Genomic DNA, 13,968 nt, shown 5'->3' with positions numbered 1-13,968 from the left:
CGGGCTTGGGAGTCAGAGGTCATGGGTTCAAATTCCGGCTCTGCCTCATGTCAGCTGTGTGACTTTGGGCAAGTCCCTTCACTTCTCTGGGCCTCAGTTCCCTCATCTGGAAAATGGGGATTAAGTCTGTGAGCCCCACGTGGGACAACTTGATTACCTTGTATCTACCCCAGCGCTTAGAACAGTGCTTTGCACATAGTAAGCGCTTAATAAATGCCATCATTATTATTATTATTATTACTAATTCTCTTCTCCCCCACGTGTCTGCTGTGTGACCTTGGACAAGTCAACTTCTCTGAGCCTCAATTACCTCATCCGTAAAATGGGGATTAAGACTGTGAGCCCCATGTGGGACAACCTGATCACTTCATATCCTCTCCAGTGCTTAGAACAGTGCTTTGCACGTAGTAAGCGCTTAACAAATGCCATTATTATTATTATTAAGGTTTCCAGAGGTGTCCAGAAAGCAGTTTCAGTCAAACAAGTCCCAGAACAGTCGTTTCGGTACGAATTATTTCTTAGCGGGAACACTTTTTAGAGCAGTGCTCAGCACGTAGAACAGTGCTTTGCACATAGTAAGCGCTTAACAAATACCATGATTATTATTATTATTTTTCCGTTGGGCACCGAGGTGTGTGCGGCTGGTACGTCTTTCCCAGTTGTTGGTTCTGGAGGTGGTTGTGTGGGTAGTTCTAGACCAGAGGGCCTATGATGGCGTAGGGGCAGGGCTTCAGGCTAAAGGGAGCCTGCAAAAATAAAAATTGCGGGAGGGGCTCTGCAGCCCTTCCCTAAACTGGGCCTGTGTAAGCAGCAGGGTGCTTCCTCCTGCCAGACAAAAGAGCTGGAACAGTGGGAATGGTGAGTCAGATACCCATCATTCCCATCCTCCCCGCCACCCCCGCACCGAAGACCTCTAGGTCCCCATCCCCTGTGGATCCGTACCAGGCATATTCTATTTTTAAACTATTCAGTTTAAAGGTGGAAAAATGTTTTCACTTTGTTAAAATTCCATTTTCAAAAGTTAGCCTTAGAGACTTCAGTTGATCATTAGGGATTTAACAAAACATGTCCCTTCAGTAGCTCTGAGCAGATTTTTTTTTTTTCCGGACTAGCGGTCGGCATATTTTTCCACTTCTTGAAATCAGACCAACTGTAATACCCAAGTTGTTGATCATCATCATCATCAATCGTATTTATTGAGCGCTTACTATGTGCAGAGCACTGTACTAAGTGCTTGGGAAGTACAAATTGGCAACATATAGAGACAGTCCCTACCCAACAGTGGGCTCACAGTCTGAAAGGGGCTCACAGTCTAAAAGATCATATGTGAAAAGCAGTTAATGTTCGGAGCATCGTTATTAAATTGGACAAAAAATTTAGGTTTTCTTGCAATTCTTTGATCACCATTTTCTGAATGAATGAACGATGCCAGTTCCTGAATAGGTAAATAATCAGGGACCAGATCTTTGGGCCACCAGAAAGTTTAATCTGGCCCACAAGTTGGATCCAGCCTGGCTCTAAGAGAAATGCTTCTCCCTGCGGTGGCACTTAGTTGGCCAGCCAGTTCAGTCAATCATATTAATTGAGCTCTTATTGTTGGCAGAGCACTGTATTAAATGGTTGGGGGAGTACGGTATAACAATAGACACATTCCCTGCCCGCAATGAGCTAACAGTCTAGTTATGTTTAGTAGCCTTCTGGCACATTGTGACTCCAAGATCAGAGACAGGCCATGGCTTCAATCAATCAATCAATCGTATTTATTGAGTGCTTACTGTGTGCAGAGCACTGTACTAAGTGCTTGGGAAGTACAAGTTGGCAACATACAGAGACAGTCCCTACCCAACAGTGGGCTCACAGTCTAAAAGGGGGAGACAGAGAACAAAACCAAACATACTAACAAAATAAAATGAATAGAATAGGTATGTACAAGTAAAATAAATAAATAGAGTAATAAATATGTACAAACGTATATACATATATACAGGGTTTATCCACAGCTGACGTCAAGCCTGTTAGAAGCTGCCAAGGGTGGAAGTGGCTGTATCTCTGGACTGTAAGTTTCCTTTCATTCATGCACGCATTGTCGTATTTGTTGAGCTCTTACTGTGTGCAGAGCACTGTACGAAGTGCTTGGGAAGTACATTTCAGCAATAGAGACAATCCCTGCCCGTACTGGGTGTATAGTCTAGAAGGTGCGGGGGGGCCCTATCCTCCACTCCATGAGGTAACCGTGATTAGAGAAACTTCCTTTCTAGGAGAAGCACCATGGCCTAGTGGAAAAGAGCACTGGCCTGGGAGTTAGAGGACCTTTAAAAAAAAATTGCTATTTGTTAAGCATTTCTATATACCAGGCAATGAAGCGTTGGAGTAGATAACAAGATAATCAGGTTGGACACAGTCCCTGTCCCACTTAGTGCTCACCATCTTGATTCTCACTTTACAGATGAGGTAGGTAACTGAGGCACAGAGAAGTTAAATGTCTTGCTCAAGATCACACAGCAGACAAGTGGCAGAGCCAACATTGGAAGCCAGGTCCTCTGACTCCCTGGGTTTTGGGTTTTAATTGCGGCTTTGCCACTTGTCTGCCCACACTGGGCTTACAGTCTAGAAGGGGGGAGACCAACATCAAAACATCAGCACTTGGAACAATGCTTTGCACGTTGAAAGTGCTTAACAAATGCCATTAAAAAAAACCCACGTGAACAGGCATCAATATAAATAAGTAGAATTATAGATATATATACATCAAAACAAGTAAACAGGCATCAATATAAATAAATAGAATTATAGATATATATACATCAAAATAAGTAAACAGGCATCAATATAAATAAATAGAATTATAGATATGTACACATCAAAATAAGTAAACAGGCATCAATATAAATAAATAGAATTATAGATATATACACATCAAAACAAGTAAACAAGCATCAATATAAATAAATAGGATTATAGATAGATACACATCAAAATTAGTAAACAGGCATCAATATAAATAAATAGAATTATAGATATATACACATCAAAACAAGTAAACAAGCAACAATAAATAAATGGAATTATAGATATATACATGCATACATAAGTGCTGTTGGGGTGGCGAGGGGGGAAGACCAAAGGGAGTGAGTCAAAGTGACGTGGGAGGGGGAGCTGAGGAAAATGGGGGCTTAGTCTGGGAAGGCCTCTTGGAGGAGGTGAGCCTTCAGTAGTACTTTGAAGGGGGGAAGAGTAATTCCTTGGTGGATGGGAGGAGGGAGGGTATTCTAGGCCAGAGGTAGGATGTGGGCCCAGGGGTCGACGGCGGGTCTAGGCAAGATGGAGGCACAGTGAGAAGGTTAGCCCAGTGGAGCGGAGTGTGCGGGCTGGGATGTAGAAGGGGAGAGGGAGGTGAGGTAAGGTGATGATGATGATGGCATTTGTTAAGCACTTACTATGTGCAAAGCACTGTTCTAAGCGCTGGGGGGGATACAAGGTGATCAGGTTGTCCCACGTGGGGCTCGCAGTCTTAATCCCCATTTTCCAGATGAGGTAACTGAGGCACAGAGAAGTTAAGTGACTTGCTCAAGATCACACAGCAGACATGTGGCAGAGCCGGGATTTGAACCCATGATCTCTGACTCCAAAGCCCGGGCTCTTTCCACTGAGCCACGCTGCTTCAGGAAGGGGCAAGGGGATGGAGTGCATTGAGACCAATAGTGAGGAGTTTTTGTTTGAGACTGGGGATTGAGACTGTGAGCCCCACATGAGATAGGGACTGTGTCCAACCCGATTTGCTTGTATCTGCCCCAGCGCTTAGTACAGTGCCTGGCACATAGTGCTTAACAAATACCACAATTAGTATTACTGTATTCTGTATTTAGCATCAAGTTCGCTATAGCTCCCTAAAATGACCCTCACTAAATGTTGCTGCTACTACTAGTTGCAACAAGTAATTAAAACCTAGTTAAAGGCATAGTGAGCCATTTTTGTGGCTAGAAAGCAGTGTGGCGTAATGGAAAGAGCCCAGGTCTGGGTGTCAGAGGACCTGGATTCCACTCCCAGTGCTGCCAATTTTCTTCAGTGTGACATTGGGCAAGTCACTTAACTTCTCTGTGTCTCATTTTCCTCAACTGTGAAGGGAGAATTCAATAATTCAGTTTTTCCTCCTCCTTCGTCTGTGAACCCCAGGTGGGAAAAGGCCCTGTGTCCACTTGATTAACTTATACCTACCCCACTCTTAGAACAATAGTTGTCACATAGTAAGTGCCTTACAAATACCCTAATAAATAAATGAATAAAATAAATTTGTGCTTAATGTATAACACAGCGGTACCACCTGAAACTAGGACCCATTTAGCAGTATACCAGAAGGCAATAACATAATTTTGTTGACCAGATGAAAGATTATGGTTTTGTTTAATCAATCAGTGGTATTTATTGTGAGCTTACTATGGGCAGAGCACTATACTAAACACTCGGGACAGTACAGTACAACAGAGTTAGACATGTCCCCTGGCTGCAACAAGCTTCATGATATCACTTGGATGAGTTGTCGACTGTAAGGTTTCTGTGGAATGAGCGTGCTTTGAGAGTTGTCATTTTGTGATGATGGAAAATATTCATCACTTCAGGGTTATCTTTAAAGACTTTACTCCTACACTTGACTTTTATTCTCTGCTGGGGGGGAAAATGTACACTGAGCACAGGCTTGGTAGGCTTGGTAGGCTTTCCTCATTTATTCTGACAGCAGTGTCACTTTGACCTATGAAAGAACAGTTTTTCTAGGCATGGGCATCAATCTGCTAAAGCACACTGGAAATATGCCTGCTCCTTCTGTACAAAACTTGCTGTCTGATCTAAATTTGTAAATTCTGCAAGTAGGTCACTGTAATTGACCGTAGCTGGTTGGACTTCGATCACCTGTGTTATTGCTTTGATGGACAGTATCTTATTTGCTGTTGAGACGGTCATGCAGGAAATGATTCCATTGGCTTATCCAATTTCTCCAGGAATTTGTATTTGGGGGATGAAGGTAGTGTGGTTCCTAAACTAGCAAAGCTTCATAAAAGATGAAAGGAAATATACTAAACCTGTTTCAAAAATAATGTTAATGCCTGGGATTTTTGTAGCATATCTCTTAAAGAGCCCTCTTTCCTATATTATCTGATTCCTTTGAACCACACATACAGTAATGGCTGGAATTTTTCCATTCCCATTTTACAGTTGGGGAAACTGAGATGGCTTTGTTATAGGGTACATTTCCAGGTGTTTAGAAGCAGCGTGACTCAGTGGAAAGAGCACTGGCTTGGGAGTCAGAGGTCATGGGATTTAAACCCGGCTCCACCACTTACTGGCAGTGTGACTTTGGGCAAGTCACTTAACTTCTCTGTGCCTATTATCTCACTTGTAAAATGGGGATTTAGATTGTCAGCCCCACGTGGGACAACCTGATCACCTTCTATCCCCCCAGCACTTAGAACAGTGCCTTGCACATAGTAAGTGCCTAACAAATACCATCATTATTATTATTATTACTCTGCATACAAGTAAGCACTCAGTAAATACCATTAGTTGATTAATTGATCAAGATTTAATATAACATAACCCTGCAGAGCTGGGACAAGCATCTACAGCTTTTTATTCCCAGACCAACAATTTATCCATGGTCTTATTATTTAGTGTCAGGCGACCTTCAGAATCATCCAGGTTTATTTTTCCTTCTATAGTTTCCCATTGCGGTATTGTATTTGCTAAGGTACTTATCTAATCCTCAATGAGCTGTGTTATTTAGGAAAAAAATAGAAATCACAAAGGGTAAAAATAATGTAGTGGATCTGAATTGGATACTTGTAGAAGTTCTGTAAATATCGTTTCCTAATACTGAGTTTGAACATTGTATGCGTTTTTACTCAGAAGCCTCAAATACAGCATTAGGAGGGTGTCCAGTTGCTTGACCTATTTTTTCCTCTGTGGGCCTTTGCAGCTGCCTTATTTAGAAAGCGCATGGGCTTTGGAGTCAGAGGTCATAGGTTCAAATCTTGATTCTGCCAATTGTCAGCTGTGTGACTTTGGGCAGGTCACTTAACTTCTCGCTGCCTCAGTTCCCTCATCTGTAGAATGAGGATTAAAACTGTGAGCCCCCTGTGGGACAACCTGATCACCTTGTAACCTTGTAGAAAAGTTCTTTGCACATAGTAAGTGCTTAATAAATGCCATCATTATTATTATTATTTTTGAGAGGACAGGATTTCATCTAGCATTCATCCCAGTGCTTAGCACATTGCACTTAAGGAATGCCGTAATCATTATTATACATCATTTGTATTGAAGGAACCATAAAAAATCACTTACTGAAATAGCCCAGGGATGGCGGAGCCTCATGAACTGATGATTTGCAAATCAAAAGTGTAATCTGGCCAAAAGCTGCCGATTAAAAAATTCCACTAACTGGCCCAATAAGGAGGCATTTCATGTGGATAAGAAGTTATGGTGACTGGTGGAGAGCAGGTGAGGAGCGAGGGTCAGCTGGAGGGTAGCCAGCCAAATCAAATAAATTATTAAATGTACAAGTGAAAATATCCTATAGACTGTAAACTCCTAATGGACAGGGATCACGTCCACTTCGTCTTTTGTATTATACTTTCCCAAGCCCATAGTTCAGTACTCTGCACACAGTAAGTGCTCAATAAATAGCATTGATTGATACACACATGCACACACAAATGCTGAGTGGGTATAAATCAATCAGTTATATTTATTGAGCACTTACTATGTGCAGAGCACTGAATAAAATATTATTGTACTTTCCCAAGTCCATAGTTCAGTACTCTGCACACAGGTAAGTGCTCAATAAGTAGCATTGAGTGATACACACACGTATACACACATTTATTCATTCAACCTTATTAAGCACTTATGTGTGCAAAGCACTGTACTAAGCGCTTGGAGAGGTACAGTACAGCAATAAAGAGTGACAATCCCTGCCCATAACGAGCTCACAGTAGAGGGGGGAAGAGACAGACATCGATACAAATAAACAAACATGAATATAAATAAATAAAATTACAGATATATACATAAGAACTGTGGGGCGGGAAGAGGGGGGAAGAGCAAAGGGAGCAAGTCAAGGTGATGCAGAAGAGAGAGGGAGTTGAGGGAAAGTGGGGCTTAGTCTGGGAAGGCCTCTTGGAGGAGATGTGCCTTCAGTAAGGCTATGAAGCACATTCTGAGGGTAGGTATAAATCAATCAGTCGTATTCATTGAGTGCTCACTATGCAATCAATCGTATTTATTGAGCACTTACTGTGTGCAGAGCACTGTACTAAGTGCTTGGGAAGTTCAAGTTGGCAACATATAGAGACAGTCCCTACCCAACAGTGGGCTCACAGTCTAGAAGGGGAAGACAGAACACTGTATAAATAAAATCACATTGCACTTTCCCAAGTCCATAATTCAGTACTCTGCACACAGAGTGCTAAATAAATAGCATCAATATATGTGCACACACACACACATACACACACACTCACACTCATGTACTAAGGGTGGGTATAAATAAAATCATAGGTAGTAGAATTTACTGAGTTTCAATGGCTTAGGATGTTGGGAAGTTAATCGGGAAAGGCTTATTGGAGGAAGTGAAATTTTGGAAGGCTTTTGAAGTTGGGGAGAACTGTGGTCTGTTGGATATGGGGAATGAGGGAGTTCTCAGCTGGAGGAACAGATTGAGTGAGGGACTGGAGGCAGGGGAGTCAAGAGTGAGGTAGAGCTAGAAGGTTGGCTTGGGAGAATCATCATCATCATCATCAATCGTATTTATTGAGCGCTTACTATGTGCAGAGCACTGTACTAAGCGCTTGGGAAGTACAAATTGGCAACATCTAGAGACAGTCCCTACCCAACAGTGGGCTCACAGTCTAAAAGGGGGAGACAGAGAACAAAACCAAACATACTAACAAAATAAAATAAATAGAACAGATATGTACAAATAAAATAGAGTAAAAAATATGTACAAACATATATACATATATACAGGTGCTGTGGGGAAGGGAAGGAGGTAAGATGGGGGGGATGGAGAGGGGGACGAATCAGAGAGGGTATTGGGAAATAGTAAGTGAAGACAGCAGATAGGTAAGTGGGGAGAGTTGATGGAGACCCCTGAAGTCAATTGTGACAAGCCAATAGGGCGATTTGAGGAGCGTCGTTGGCCAAGATGATGATCCATGCAGCAGCAGATAGTGTATGCTGGAGAGGGGAGAGGTTAGAAACAGGGAAACCGATGCCACAATAAAAACAAAGCTTATGCCAGGGCAGCGGAAGTTTGGGTGGAGAAGAAGGGGTGGCTTCCAAAGATACTGTGTAAGAAGAGCCAGCAGGATTTGGCAGTGAAGTGAATATGACCTTTGAAAAAGAGTGAGGAGTTGAGGATGACACTGGGGTTTTGGACTTCAGGGACCAGGAAGATGGCAGTGTGCCCAACTGACTGGAGTTTGGACTGTGACTGTCATGTTGAGTTTGATGTGCTGGCTGGGCAACAAAGTGGAGAGGTCCTGGAGGCAAGAGAAGGTGTGTGGGATTGTAGATCAGATGATTGTTCGGTAGCTAGATTTGCGTGTCAGCCTGGTAGAGATGGTGGCCAAAGCCTTGTGAGGGAATGAGCTCCTAAGAGAGTTAGTTTAGTGCCTAGAGGTTTGAGCAAAACCCCTTGTACTTTCTCGTCCTTATCACGGGGACCGTGGGGGCCGCAGGAGAGTAGTTGGACTGGGGTGTGAAATCCATGAAATAATTTTACGTATTAAGCCCATTTGTTGCCAAAGAGATCACAGAATAGTGCCTAGCTACAGTACAGATGCACAAGTTTTACTATACTAGCCAAGCATCCATTTTTTTCTTGAGCCAGCCATGCTGTAGAACAGTGCTTTGCACATAGTAAACGCTTAACAAATACCATCGTTATTATTATTATTATGAAGTGATAGAGTAACTGTAGCTGTTTATTTTTCCTGCTGAATTTTATAATTTATTTGTTAAGATAGCCTGGGTGTTGGTAAGTCTGAGTCATAGCCTGGTGTACTGAATAGAGCATGGGCCTGGGAGTTGGAAGGTCTTGGGTTCTAATCCTGGCTCTGCCACTTGTCTCCAGTGTGACCTTGGGCAAGTCACTTTACTTCTCTGGGCCTCAGTTACCTCATCTGTAAAATGGGGATTGAGACTGCACACCAAGCAGCGTGGCTCAGGGAAAAGAGCACGGGCTTTGGAGTCAGATGTCATAGGTTCAAATCCCGGCTCTGCCAATTGCCAGCTGTGTCTTTGGGCAAGTCACTTAACTTCTCTGTGCCTCAGTTCCCTCATCTGTAAAATGGGGATTAAGACTGTGAGCCCCATGTGGGATGACCTGATCACCATGTCACCTCCCCAGTGCTTAGAACAGTGCTTTGCACATAGTAAGTGCTTAATAAATGCTATTATTATTATTATTATTATTATTTTTAAATAGAGCAGGGACTGTATCCAACCTGATTTGCTTGTATCCGCCCTAGTGCTTAACACCATGCCTGGGACATAATAAGTGCTTAAATGCTATTAATAATAATAATAATAATATTTTAATATATGCAATCTAACCAAGTATAGGCATCCCCTGTGATAGTAGCAATATGTTCTTTCCAAATGGGGCCATATTGGGAGGTGTGTTTTCCCGTACACTTGTGTTATAAATTAGGATCTGTTCCAAAACCTCTGGTAAAATCAGTCAATCGGTGGTATTTATTGAGCGCTTTATTATGTGCTGAGCACTCTTGGGAGAGAACAATACAACAGAATTAGTAGACGTGTCCCCTGCCCAGAATGAGCTTACAGTCTATCTGAAATTCCTTTAGGTGCTATATAGTGTTTACATGAAGTCTCGTTAAACTGCTGTTTAATCCACATTAAAGTTATTCAAGCACCATAACATAAACTCATTAAGGCGTTGACGTGTGATGATGAGTCTTTGCAGGAGACTGTAGAAGCCACAGATTGTGCTGTGGTAATGCTTTTCAGCTTCTCTCCTGTCCCGCCGTCGACCCCCGGCCCACGTCCTCCCCCTGGCCTGGAATGCCCTCCCTCCACACATCCGCCAAACAAGCTCTCTTCCTCCCTTCAAAGCCCTACGGAGAGCTCACCTCCTCCAGGAGGCCTTCCCAGACTGAGTCCCCTCCTACCTCTCCCCCTCCCCATCCCCACCGCTCTACCTCCTTCCCCTCCCCACAGCACCTGTATATATGTTTGTGCAGATTCATTACTCTATTTTACTTGTACATATTTACTATTCTATTTATTATGGTAATGATGTGCATCTAGCTTTACTTCTGTTTATTCTGATGACTTGACACCTGTCCACATGTTTTGTTTTGTTGTCTGTCTCCCCCTTCTAGACTGTGAGCCCGTTGTTGGGTAGGGACTGTCTCTATACGTTACCGACTTATACTTCCCAAGCGCTTAGTACAGTGCTCTGCACACAGTAAGCGCTCAATAAATGTGATTGAATGAATGAATGAATGAACTTCAGGGAGGAGTAAGTGACAAATACAGTTCTAGGAAATAAAAGGTGCTTGTCATATTTAGGTGAGCCCCAAGAGGGACAGAGACTGTGTTTAATTCACCTCTGTGTATTTTCCCCCTGAGTTTAGTTCAGTGCTCTGCACAAATTAAGCACTCATTAAATACTATTACCACCATTACTACTACTACTACTACTACTACTACTACGACTACTACGACTACTAGTACTACTACTAAAACTACTAGCAATAACGTTCTTGTCTTCCTAAAGTACCTCGTAGCAAGCTAACTTATTCCTAACTCTCTTCATGCCTTTGAATTCCTCTATCAGGGTCTTCAAGCATTTTTATAAACTGACCCGCTTTATTTAAAATTGATCCAAGACTTCTTAATCCCCAAATTTGAGGTGGTCTCTCCACTGGGTTGTTGAGATGTCCAACAGTAATGGCTGAATCCCTGAGTAGTGTATATTGTGGGGTGACTTTTCAGCTGTTTAGTGCAGGACCTTGAGAAAGAAATTCTTCCCTGTCAATTCTAGTAAAGCCAAGTCAGATGGTGTGGGGGAAGAATGGAAACATAAGACATGGGGCTTTTTGATATGTTGGCAGAGAACATATTTGAGAAGGTATGCCTTATGCCATATACAGGAAGTTAAGTTGGATTTAAAACAGAATGGAATGAAGGGTGACTTCCTGTTTCTTCAAGGGAAGAGGCTGCAGGCATTTTGCAAGTTCCTTATGGAACAAACCAACCTAGAATAGTTGCTGAACGGAAATGCCACGGTTGACTTGTACGCCACCCGTGAATGCTCATATACCCTATTTATTACTCATCCTCTAGATGAAGCTAGTTGTGGGCAGGGAGCGTATTTGCAAAATCTGTTACATTGGACTCTCCCAAGGGCTTAGTACAGTGTTCTGCACACAGTAACCACTCACTAAATATGACTGATTAGCTGGTGCATGATAGCAGGAATAGCCGGCTGTACATACACGGCGGGGGAACTCTTTCCAATTCATAATCTATTCAATGCCAAATGCAAATCATAATATACTGTTCACTTTTCATCCTTCTACACTAAATATGACTTTCAGTGTAACTGGAGGCAAGGGTGAGATTTCTGTTGTTTTCAGTGAACCTCCTAAATTTGTACATGTATCAATCATATTTATTGAGTGTTTTCTGCGTGCAAAGCACTGTACTAATAAGCACTTGGGAGAGTACAATATAACAATATTTTAACAGTCAATGTCACTGGGGTGATGGTTACTCCACACTACCTCGCTTATTCATTGGCCTTCTGTAGGAACTCTTGACTTTGTCCTATGTCTGCCCCAATGGTGGTAGTGAGGGATAGGGCTAAGGACTGACAAATGCAAAGTAGTTCAATCAGTGGTATTTATTGAACATTTATTGGGTGCAGAACACTGTACTGAGGCACTTGGGAGAGCACAATACCAAAGAATTAGCAGGCACTACCTTTATTGGTTCATCTCCTATACACTACCTTTATTGGTTCATCTCCTCTTTTCTATAACTGTTGAAGCAACGTTGCTGTATAAATACTTGAAGTGGCCCTCTCTAATGTGTCTGCTGGTCTAATGTGTTTACTGATATTTTCAAGGGACTGCAGATCCAGGTCTTTTCTACTGCCCAGGGTTTATCCTGTAGGTACTTAGTCAGGTTGGTGTTGACATGAATTATGTCAGCGTTTACCAAGTGGCTACATTCTGATTTTCATCAAAACAGAGACTCTTGGAAGTCACCAAGTAGAGTACAGCCATTCCAGGGGATGTTCCAAAGAGAGAAGGGAATGCCGCTGCCAAAATTAAATATAAATTACCTCAATGTTAAAGTAACTGTATAGTTTTGGAGGCAGAGAGTAAATCATTATTTTGGTAGCATTGTCAGCCCCCTTGATATTTGTTTTGTGGTTGTGCTTAAAGCCCTCTATCAAAAGCTTCCTTTTGAAATCTTTTGGTTCACTTATCTGTGCCTCAGTTTCCTCATCTGCAAAATGGGGGTTAAGATTGTGAATCCCATGTGGGACAGGGACTGGGTCCAACCCGATTTGCTTGTATCCACCCAAGCTCCTAGAACAAATTCCACAGATATTATTATTGTTTTAAAAGCTGCATTAGCAAGAAGAATGTAAGTTCTTTTTAATGTGTGTGTCAGGGACAAAGAGCAAATAAGTGGCTGAGCAGGGAATAGATAGTAACTTTTGAGTGGTGACAGCCAAGTACAAATAGCACACTAGGGAAGTCGGGAGCTTCCTTCCAGGATTCCGAATTGTTCGTGCAACCTTGGAATTTCAAAACGGATTGACCTGAAGATACAGATGAAAAATGTTTGATTAATTTGTGTCAGAATGACCATGACTATCATGGCAGCACAAAACATGATAATGTGGGATGGAAGCTCAGGCATCTCTTTTAGTCTCTTTTAGTGCCTTTGAGGCTATGTCAACTGTTAGGAAAAGGAGCATCTCATGTAACTTGGCAGACCGTCTCCTGGCTAATTGTAGAACAGTAACAACAAAATTGAAAGCAGTGATGACTTTGCATTGCTCTGCAATCAGTGGTATTTAAAGAGTGCTTACTTTGCCAGAGCACTGTATTAAGCACCTGGGAGAATACAGATTAACAGAGTTGGTAGATGCAATCTCTGCCCACAAGCAGCGATGCAGAAAGGATGTTGTTGCAGAAAGACCTTAGGGGGAGTAAAAAGTGTGGGCAGTGAGGGGTAATAATGATAATAATGATGACATTTATTAAGCGTTTACTATGTGCAAAGCACTGTTCTAAGCACTGGGGAGGTGATCAGGTTGTCCCACGGGGGGCTCACAGTCTTAATCTCCATTTTACAGATGAGGTAACTGAGGCCCAGAGAAGTGAAGCGACTTGCCCAAAGTCATACACTGACAGTTGGTGGAGCCGGGATTTGAACCCATGACATCTGACTCCAAAGCCCGTGCTCTTTCCACTGAGCCATGCTGCTTCTATAAGTAGCGGTAGTGGTGTAGATTTGGCAGGGCTCCCAGAAACCTGGAGGGGGACTGAGTAAAAATGGAAAGAAACTCCTTTTTAAAAATATTTAAGTGCTCACTGTGTGTTGAGCAGTGTTCTGAGTGCTGCGGTAGATAAAAGTTAATCAGGTTGGACACAGTCCCTGTCCCACATGGGGCTCACAGTCTAAGTAGGAGGGAGAACAGGATTTTGAATCCCCATTTTACAGTTGAGGAAACTGAGTTGCAGAGAAGTGAAGTGATTTGCCCAAGGTCACACAGCAAGCAACTGGCAGAGCCGGGATTAGAATCCAGGTCCTCTGACACCTACATCTGTGCTCTTTCTTCTTGGTCACGCTGCTTCTCATGGGCTCCTAGCATTCAATTCAGTGTAGTTGGACTTTATCCAGTCAATCGGTGAGTCAGATTTATTG

General features: G+C 42.6%; 1 protein-coding gene across 6 annotated transcripts in view; it reads left to right on the top strand.

Annotated features, from left to right (window-relative positions):
- MICU1 (mitochondrial calcium uptake 1) overlaps nucleotides 1–13,968 on the top strand; it is a 250,752-nt gene that overhangs the window by 38,114 nt on the left and 198,670 nt on the right. The gene's annotated exons all lie outside the window — the stretch shown is intronic.

Source organism: Tachyglossus aculeatus, chromosome 3 (assembly GCF_015852505.1).
Source record: "Tachyglossus aculeatus isolate mTacAcu1 chromosome 3, mTacAcu1.pri, whole genome shotgun sequence".
Taxonomy (NCBI): domain Eukaryota; kingdom Metazoa; phylum Chordata; class Mammalia; order Monotremata; family Tachyglossidae; genus Tachyglossus; species Tachyglossus aculeatus.
Note: the sequence above shows the minus strand (reverse complement) of the source record. Positions and strands in the feature narration are given on the sequence as shown.